General features: G+C 35.6%; 1 protein-coding gene across 2 annotated transcripts in view; it reads right to left on the reverse strand.

Moving 5' to 3' along the window:
* chdh (choline dehydrogenase) overlaps positions 1–5,188 on the reverse strand; it is a 27,525-nt gene extending 22,337 nt beyond the window's left edge. The window contains exon 1 of one of the 2 annotated variants that reach the window (XM_077515161.1): positions 4,924–5,188. The gene's annotated coding sequence lies outside the window, so the exon portion shown is untranslated. Of the gene's footprint in view, positions 1–4,584; positions 4,798–4,923 lie in introns of those variants that run through there. The other variant, XM_077515162.1, reaches the window with a different exon arrangement.
* Between the last annotated feature and the right edge of the window lie 4,117 nt (positions 5,189–9,305).

The raw sequence follows: 9,305 nt of genomic DNA on the forward strand, positions 1-9,305 counted from the left end.
AGAATCTTGGCAGGATTAAGTTGCCAAATTGAGATTAAAATATTCTATGTACATAGACCATATTTGTTTAAATCTTGATACTTGATTTTTATTTAAGGCAGAGATTTTTTCCATTGAGATATAATTTATTAGTAAGTTTAACCAGTGGTCGATATTTAGAGATTGTTTATTTTTCCAATTGACAAGGATTATTTTTTTAGCAATAGTAAGGGCTATAAATATAGATTGAGATTGTTTACATGGTCGCTCAGTTATTGTTAAGTCACCTAGTAAACACAGTCTTGGAGATAAAGGAAGCCTACAGTTTAATATATCAGCGAGCTTTTCCAAGATTTTAGTCCAGAAATGCAGCACTGGAGTACATGACCATAAAGCATGAAGATAAGTATCGGCAGTGTTTTGTGAGCACTGGAGACAAATGTCGGAGTCAGAGAGTCCCATTTTTTTCATCATATATTGTGTAATATATGTTCTATGAAGTATCTTATATTGGATAAGTTGCAAATTTGTCTGTTTGGTCATTTTAAATACATTTTCACAGATTTGGGTCCAAAAGTCTGGTTCCGGAACTATAGACAAGTCTTTTTCCCATTTTAAAGTCGGTAAATACGTTTTATTTGTGTATAAAAATAACTTATATATTTTTGATATTTTCTTTATTGTTGTTGGAGAAAGCTTTATAATATCTTTAGCTAAGACAGGCAGTTGGAGCGTATCTTGAAGTGTTGGGATTTGTTTCTTAACCATATTTTTAACTTGCAGATAATGTAAGAAATTTCCCTTTTTTATTTCATATTTCTGGACCAAGTTTGTATATGATATAAACTTATTATCTGAGAAAAGATGATGAAGGTGTGTAATTCCTTTCTGCTCCCATAGGCTTAAATGGAACGACTGATTATTAAGTTGAAAGTCGGGGTTATGCCAAATGGGAGAGAGCCCACAGGGCGCCAATTGGGAGTTTGTAATTTCTAATGCCTTCCACCAGGCAGTCAGGGTGGCGGCTATCATTGGGTTTTTAAAACAATTATGTCGTCTTATTGATTTTGTAATAAAGAGTAAATCTGACAGTCTAAGATTATTACAATCCTTCTGCTCCAATTCCAACCAACAGTTAGTATCTCTGTTGGGTTGTGTCCATAGCACAAGATATTGTAGTTGATTAGCTAGATAATAGTACATAAAGTTTGGTGCCTCTAAACCTCCTTTAGATTTACTTTCCTGAAGAGTAGATAGACTAATTTTGGCTTTTTTTTTATTCCAATAGAATTTTATGATAGCAGAGTCCAGCGATTGGAACCAGTTAGACGTAGGTTTAAATGGAATCATTGAAAATAAATAATTAATCTTTGGTAAAACTTTCATTTTTATAGTAGCTATCCGTCCTATTAAAGAGATCGGAAGATTATTCCAGCGTTCCAGGTCACTACGGATACTATCCAATAATGGTGAAAAATTTAAAGAAGTTAATTCAGTTAACTTAGGTGAAATTTTAACACCTAAGTATTTTAAATTACCTGTAGGAAAGGAGTAGTGTGGATCCTGACTTGTAGGATTCCATGAATTTTCTGTAATAGGTAATAATGTTGATTTTGTCCAGTTAATAGAGTAATCTGATAAGTGAGAGAATTTAGTTATTAATTTAAATGCTTCCCCTAGCGAAATAGCAGGTTCTTCTAAATAGAGTAATATATCATCGGCATATAGATTAATTTTATGTTCTATTGTCCCGGAGTGGATTCCTTGGATCCGTCTATCCTGACGTATAGCTAATGCAAGCGGCTCAATAAATATAGCAAATAATAAAGGAGAAATTGGGCACCCTTGTCTTGTTCCCCTTTGTAAAGTAAAACTCTGTGATGTAATCCCATTAGTAGTAACTGTAGCTTTAGGAGAATCATATAATATTGAGACCCATTGAATGAATGACTCCCCGAAGCCGAATTTATTTAAGACAGCAAAGAGGAAGGACCAGTTAACTTTATCGAATGCTTTTTCTGCATCCAGCGAAATAACAACTGCCTTTTTATCATGCCGCTGTGACATACTAATCAAGTTAAAGAGTCTCCTAATATTATTAGTAGAATGACGACCTTTAATAAAACCTGTTTGATCACTATGAATAATTGTCGAGATTACCGTCTCTAATCGAGATGCCAAGGCCTTAGCGATAATTTTAATATCGGTATTAATTAGTGATATCGGTCGGTAACTTGACGGGAGGGTAGGGTCTTTTTCTGGCTTTAATAAAAGTTTAATTGCTGCTATATTCATATCTTGACGTATATCACCTTTACTTTTAATTTCAGTTACTACTCTTAGAAATAATGGAGCAAACATTAACCAGAAATGTTTAAAAAATATAGCCGGAAAGCCGTCTGGACCAGGTGCTCTGCCATTAGGCATACTGTCTAAAGCACGATACAACTCATCTATAGTAAGCGGGGTATCGAGAATATCTTTATGTTCAATAGATAACTGAGGTATATTTAAGCTGTTTAGGAATTCCTCAATATATTCAGGGTTAGGTCTATTAATTTCTGTGTATAGATTTCGATAATAGTTATAAAAAATATGGTTAATTTCTTCTGGTGATTGTGTGCATTCACCATTTATATCTTTAATAGCCGTTATAAGAGATTTTTCCCGATTCCGTTGAAGTTGATTTGCCAGGAATTTACCTGATTTATTATTATGTTCAAAATTATTATATCTCAACTGTTGTATTATAAACTCTGTCTTTTTAGATAACATGTTATCTAACTGTATTTTTATATTCTGTAGTTCTATCCATATTTGATTATTTGGGTTTAATACATATTCATCCGTTAGTTGTTTAATTTTATCTTCCAGGTATTTTTCTAATTTTTGATCCTGTTTCTTTTTATAAGTTGAATATGATATAATTTTCCCTCTAATTACCGCTTTCCCTGCTTCCCAGAGAAGAGATGGAGATATATTTGGAGAGTCATTTATTTCCAAAAAATCTGCCCACTCCCTTCTAATAATTTTATCAAACTCTACGTCTTTCAGTAATGAGATGTTAAAACGCCATATCGGGGGAGGTTTAAAGGTAGAGTCAATTTGTAGAGTGAGGGAGACTGGTGCATGATCACTTATAATTATAGAATGTATTTTTATAGCAGTTTTATCAACAATAGAATTATTTGTAAGGAAAAAATCAATTCTTGAGAATGATCGGTGCACAGCAGAGAAGAAAGTAAATTCCTTCTTAGTTGGGTTTTGAAGTCTCCAGCCATCGCTGAGGCCAAAATCCTCCATATACTCATCTATTACTTTAGCGGATCGTAATCGCCTTGTATATATCGTATTATTAGAACGATCTATTAACGGGTTCAAGACCGTGTTAAAATCACCTCCAATAATAATAGTAGAATTTGTTGCTAAATCGAGTAACCGAGAGAAAAATTCATGGAAAAAATCAGGGTCATCATTATTTGGGGCATATAAATTACCAATTGTATATACTTTATTAAATATAGTTACCTGGATAATAATATATCGGCCCTCTAAATCTGTTACTATATTATTTAGAGTAAAGAATAAATTCTTATGTATAAGTATAGAGACACCTCTTTGTCTACTATTATAGGAGGCAGAGTAAACTTGACTAAAATTTTTATCTATAAATAATTTTTCTTCTGATTTTTGTAAGTGGGTTTCTTGTAGGAGACAAATATCTGCCTTAAATTTTGAGAGATGGTCTAAAATTTTTATTCTTTTTGCCTGGGAGCGAGCGCCACACACATTCCAGGAGACCAGAGCTAATTTCTGCATACAAGCAATATAGACTCAGTCTTATGTATACATCTATATAAGCTGCTTATTAATATTAACATATTGTAGGATAGCAAAAGAGTAATTAGGCAATTTATATAATTTATATAAAGAGAGAGATAGCAAGTAGATAAGTATAATAGTGAAGAAACGTGGGGGGAAGTGAGTGTGAAGGAAATCTGTGGGGGATTCAACATAACAATACACCAGTAAATGGTGACCTAAGCGAGATTATTATTATTATTATTAATTTATTTTTTTAAGAATATATTTCTATATTATTATTATTATTATTATTATTACTTTATAGCCTATGCATAATATAAATTCATATTCTATTTCGTAACCCATTATCCATACATATACATACATATACATATACATATATATACATATATACACATATACATACACATACATATACATATACCTACGTCAAATAATCACACAATGCTCGGCTCTACCAATTGTCAGTTAGAACAGCCAAGGGGTCGAGGTTGGGTTTCGGAATAGCTGGCCGTCGATATATAATTTATCAACGACCATCGAAGTCCGTTTACCCTCCTGTCTATTTTGTTTCATGATAGGAAACAGTACTTTTCGCCGCTCGTTTATCTCTCTTGGGAATTGATCATTCATCCCGAAAGATGTCCCTTTGAGCTCCCGTCCTTTACTTTTTACCAATTCTTTATGTTTAAAATGTTCGAACTTAGCAATAATAGGACGGGGCTTATTGCCCTTACGAGCTCCGAGCCGGTGTACACGGTGAAAAGAGATATTATTTACCGTCTCCTGTGGGATCTTTAGCGATGATGTCATGAATTTTTTTATCTCACCCTCTGGATTATCTGGAGAATTTTCGGATATACCTGAGAATATTAGATTTTCCCGCATACTACGGGATTGAACATCTAAGACCGTTTCCTTTAGCATTTTATTTTCCTTTTTAATCGTCTCCAACTCGGCTGTGACAGCGACGAGAGAGGAGCGTAGCTCGGAGTTATCGCATTGGAGATCGCTTACCTGTTGGCTAACGAATTCCAAACTTGCCTTTAATTCTTTGACGTCCTCGCGGATAAGACAGAGGACGTCAAGTTTTTTATTTATGGAATCCAGCATACTCACCGATACGTCGGCGGTTGCTAAATCGTCCGTGTCTGTTGACGAGTCATTTTTCCTTTTTTTTTTCGAAGGATTATCCCGACTGGCCGCCGGCTCATCCATCGCGCAGCTATAAAAATGATCGTCAATAAAACGTTCGAGGTCGTCCACACTGGATAATATTTCCGATCTTTCTTAGAAAAGAAAAAAATCGAATTTATCTAATCATTAAATTCGGGTTTAATTAGAAATATAAAGCTAATTCTATTTTAGCAGCAGAGCGCCGCCATGTTAGATTTTCCCAGTCTCGCTACCGGTCACGCGATAGTCACAGCATCTCGCGATGGGATTCATGATTAAATGCATGTACACAATTGCATGCATGTGCGTATTGCTCAAAACGTAACAGCATCATATCAGTTGGGTGCAATTCAGCAATTATATTGCAAAGAACGTGCTGAATGCTGACGTAAATTTAGTAAGAGTATCATATCAACTGGGTGCAATTCAGCAATTATTAATTAATTAAATGCAAATTACTTTTTTTTTTATCTAAAGACCCATCTGGGTGTTTTTTTATTTTTAAGCGAAATTTACCATTGAGCACACCAATTGGAGTCACCCCGCTCATTTTGGAACAACAGGCGTAGGAAATCACTGACCTGCGCAGCCTTCAATGTGACCATCCGCGGTTACGTTCAAGGCTCAAGTGCGGTAAAAAAAAAATTAATCTGCGTTAATACGTGATTAATGCGACAATTTTCTGTGATTAATTAATCTATTAACGCTTTTACTTTGACAGCCCTAATGTTTACAAATAAACTTGACCTTAAAATAGAAAGTGGACTCCTTATTAATGATATAAGTGATCACCTCCCGGTCGTTGCAATTTTTCATGATTTTTTTTATTAAAAAATGAAGCCGATAACGTACACATTTGAAACAAGAGTAAGAACACCACGCTCCATGGCTGCCTTTAGGTTGGATTTAGACATAACTGGTCGGAGGTTTATTCAAATAACGATCCCAATACTGCATATAATGAATTTCAGTCAACCATTATTTCTTTATACAACAAACACTGTCCATTAATTAAAATCACAAGGAAGTATGAAGGTCCAAATAAGGCATGGATGACGAAGGGGATAGAGAATGCATGTAAAAAGAAAAATACTTTATACAAAGGATTTATTAAATTGAGAACTACAGAAGCTGAAATAAAGTATAAGACCTATAAAAAATAAACTATTAAATATTATATGAACAAGTAAGAAAGAATATTACCATGTATTATTAGAGCAGAATAAAAGTAATACACAAGAAATATGGAAAATACTATCCATCCATTTTCTTGACCGCTTATTCCTCACAAGGGTCGCGGGGGGTGCTGGCGCCTATCTCAGCTGGCTCTGGGCAGTAGGCGGGGGACACCCTGGACTGGTTGCCAGCCAATCGCAGGGCACACAGAGACAAACAACCATCCACACTCACAAGCACACCTAGGGACAATTCGGAGCGCCCAATTAACCTGCCATGCATGTCTTTGGAATGTGGGAGGAGACCGGAGTACCCGGAGAAGACCCACGCTGGCACAGGGAGAACATGCAAACTCCACCCAGGAATGGCCGAAGCCTGGACTCGAACCGGAGTCCTCAGAACTGGGAGGCGGACGTGCTAACCAGTCATCCACCGTGCCGCCTACTATGGAAAATACTAAATCATGTAATTAAAAAAAACCAAATTATCCAGAGTACTTTATAAAAGATAAAGATATTGTAATTGATAAAATTTCAGACATAACCAATAACTTTAACGAATATTTAGTTAAAGTGGGCAGTAGCTTGGCAAACGAAATCCCAGAGCCAAGAAACAAACATGAAATAGATAAGTATATTGTAAATAATTCATCCACTATGTTCCTTAATGCTGTCAATGACATAGAAGTATTACATTTTGTAAAAAGATTACAAAGTAAAAAGTCCACTGAATTTTTTAATATTGATATGACACTAGTAAAAAGTATTATAGAATATATTGTGGGACCTTTCTCATATATATGCAATTTGTCATTTAAAACTGGTATATTTCCATCAAAAATGAAAATAGGAAAAGTCATTCCTATTTACAAAAGTGGAGAAAGACATACATTTACTAATTTTTTACCAATATCACTATTGCCACAGTTCTCAAAAATTTTAGAAAAATTGTTTTTACACCAACTTGACAACTTTATTGAGAAATATAAGCTCTTAAGTGCAAATCAATATGGGTTTAGAGAAAAACGGACCACCTCAATGGCAGTCATGGAACTCGTAGAAGCAATATCTACTAACATAGATAATAAAAAATTTACTGTTGGGATTTTTATGGATCTAAAGAAAGCATTTGACACGATAGACCATTCTATATTAATGAGTAAATTAGAGAAATATGGTATAAGAGGTTTAACATATAAATGGATGAAAAGTTATTTGGAAAATAGATATCAGTATGTGCAGTTTAACAATATAAATTCAAATCACTTGAAGATTACTCATGGAGTTCCCCAAGGGTCTGTTCTAGGCCCTAAATTATTTATACTGTACATAAATTATATCTGTTGTGTCTCAAAAATATTCAAAAGTGTATTATTTGCTGATGACACAACTCTTTACTGTTCAGGAGAAAACCTGAAGCAGCTTCTGACTACTGTGGAGTACGAATTGAATACAATAAAAAATTGGTTTGACATGAACAAATTATCATTAAATTTAAATAAAACCAAGTTCATAGTTTTTGGCACGAGACAAATTACTAAAACACCTTGGAGGTGTGCTACCAACATAATGACTTTGAAATCTGAATGCAGAAAAGCAGAGCGAAAGTGGAGAAAAACTAAACTCCAAGTTCATTTTGACCTGTACAGACAATGTCTTTATCTTTTTAACCAAGAGTTAGTAATAGCTAGACAACAACACTTTTCTGAAATTATTAATAGGAACCTCAACAATACACGCACTCTATTTGCCGTGGTTGACAAACTCACAAATCCCCCAAATCAAACAGCGCCAGAACTCCTCTCAACAGATAAATGCAATGAATTTGCCTGCTACTTTAGTGAAAAAGTACAAGCCATCAGGTCAAACATTGTTACAAACCAGCAAAATAACAAAATGATGCAGCACTTAAAATCACCTAGGAATAATTTAATTACCATGACAGAATTTGACTCAGTGGATCAAAATACTGTAGTAGACTTGGTTCAGCAATTGAAACCTTCCACGAGCTGTCTTGACTCAATATCATATGGCTTTTTCAAAACCATTGTGGAATCTGTTCAGATCGATTTACAACAAATAATGAATTGCTCACTTCAATCAGGTGAGCTTCCTAAATCTCTGAAAGTAGCCGCGGTCAAGCCCATTCTAAAAAAGAGAACACTGGATGTCTCCCTGCTAGCAAATTATAGACCAATCGCAAACCTTCCCTTCGTAACTAAAATAGTTGAACAAGTGGTTTTTAATCAACTCAGCAATTTCTTGAGCTTAAACGGTCAGGTTTCCGACCTCATCACAGTACAGAAACAGCTCTGATTAAAGTACTGAATGATATCAGATTGAGCACTGATGCAGGGAAGTTATCGGTGCTCGTCTTGTTGACCTCAGTGCAGCATTTGTCACGATTGATCATAATATACTGTTGGACAGGCTGGAAACTTGGGTGGGGTTAAATGGAACAGTCCTTAAATTGTTCAGGTCCTATTTGGAGGAAAGGAGTTACTTTGTGACTATTGGAAATTTTGATTCTGATCGAAAGGCCATGTGGGGTCCCTCAAGGGTCAGTCCTTGGACCCCTGTTGTTCAGTCTGTATATGTTACCTTTGGGTCAAATGCTCCAGAACGCTGATGTTGACTATCATAGTTATGCAGATGACACACAACTGTATTTATCAATGTCCCCAAATGACAGCCGTTCTATTAACGTTGTAACAACCATGGCCTATGGCCCAGTCCACCCTCGAATTTTAATGGGTTTGCTTCTTCTAAAGCAAACTCTCTGCAGTTGCATAAACATTCCACAGCCCAGACAGGATCTAAGCTTGGTTAGCGCTGCAGGTGGTCACTCAACCACCAACAAAGCTCTTTTGAAGCCGCTGACCAGGTGACAAAGGAATTTATGCGTGTGCCGAAAGAGTGTATTCAAGCCCGACTTCCCGGAGCCAGAGAAAACGCCTTCATGACTTGGAATATACAAACGACTGATCAAAGGAATGTTCATGACCTCTTATCAATCACAAAGGATATTCTGGCGTCACGCCCCTCCAGGGGGCACGCCTGGAACGTCTAGATGGAGCAACAGCACCGTCAAGTGGTGAAACTTGGAATTATCCTTAGTGACAATTCATACAAGTAACCGCATTTTACACA

Source organism: Festucalex cinctus, chromosome 2 (genome assembly GCF_051991245.1).
Source record: "Festucalex cinctus isolate MCC-2025b chromosome 2, RoL_Fcin_1.0, whole genome shotgun sequence".
NCBI lineage: Eukaryota > Metazoa > Chordata > Actinopteri > Syngnathiformes > Syngnathidae > Festucalex > Festucalex cinctus.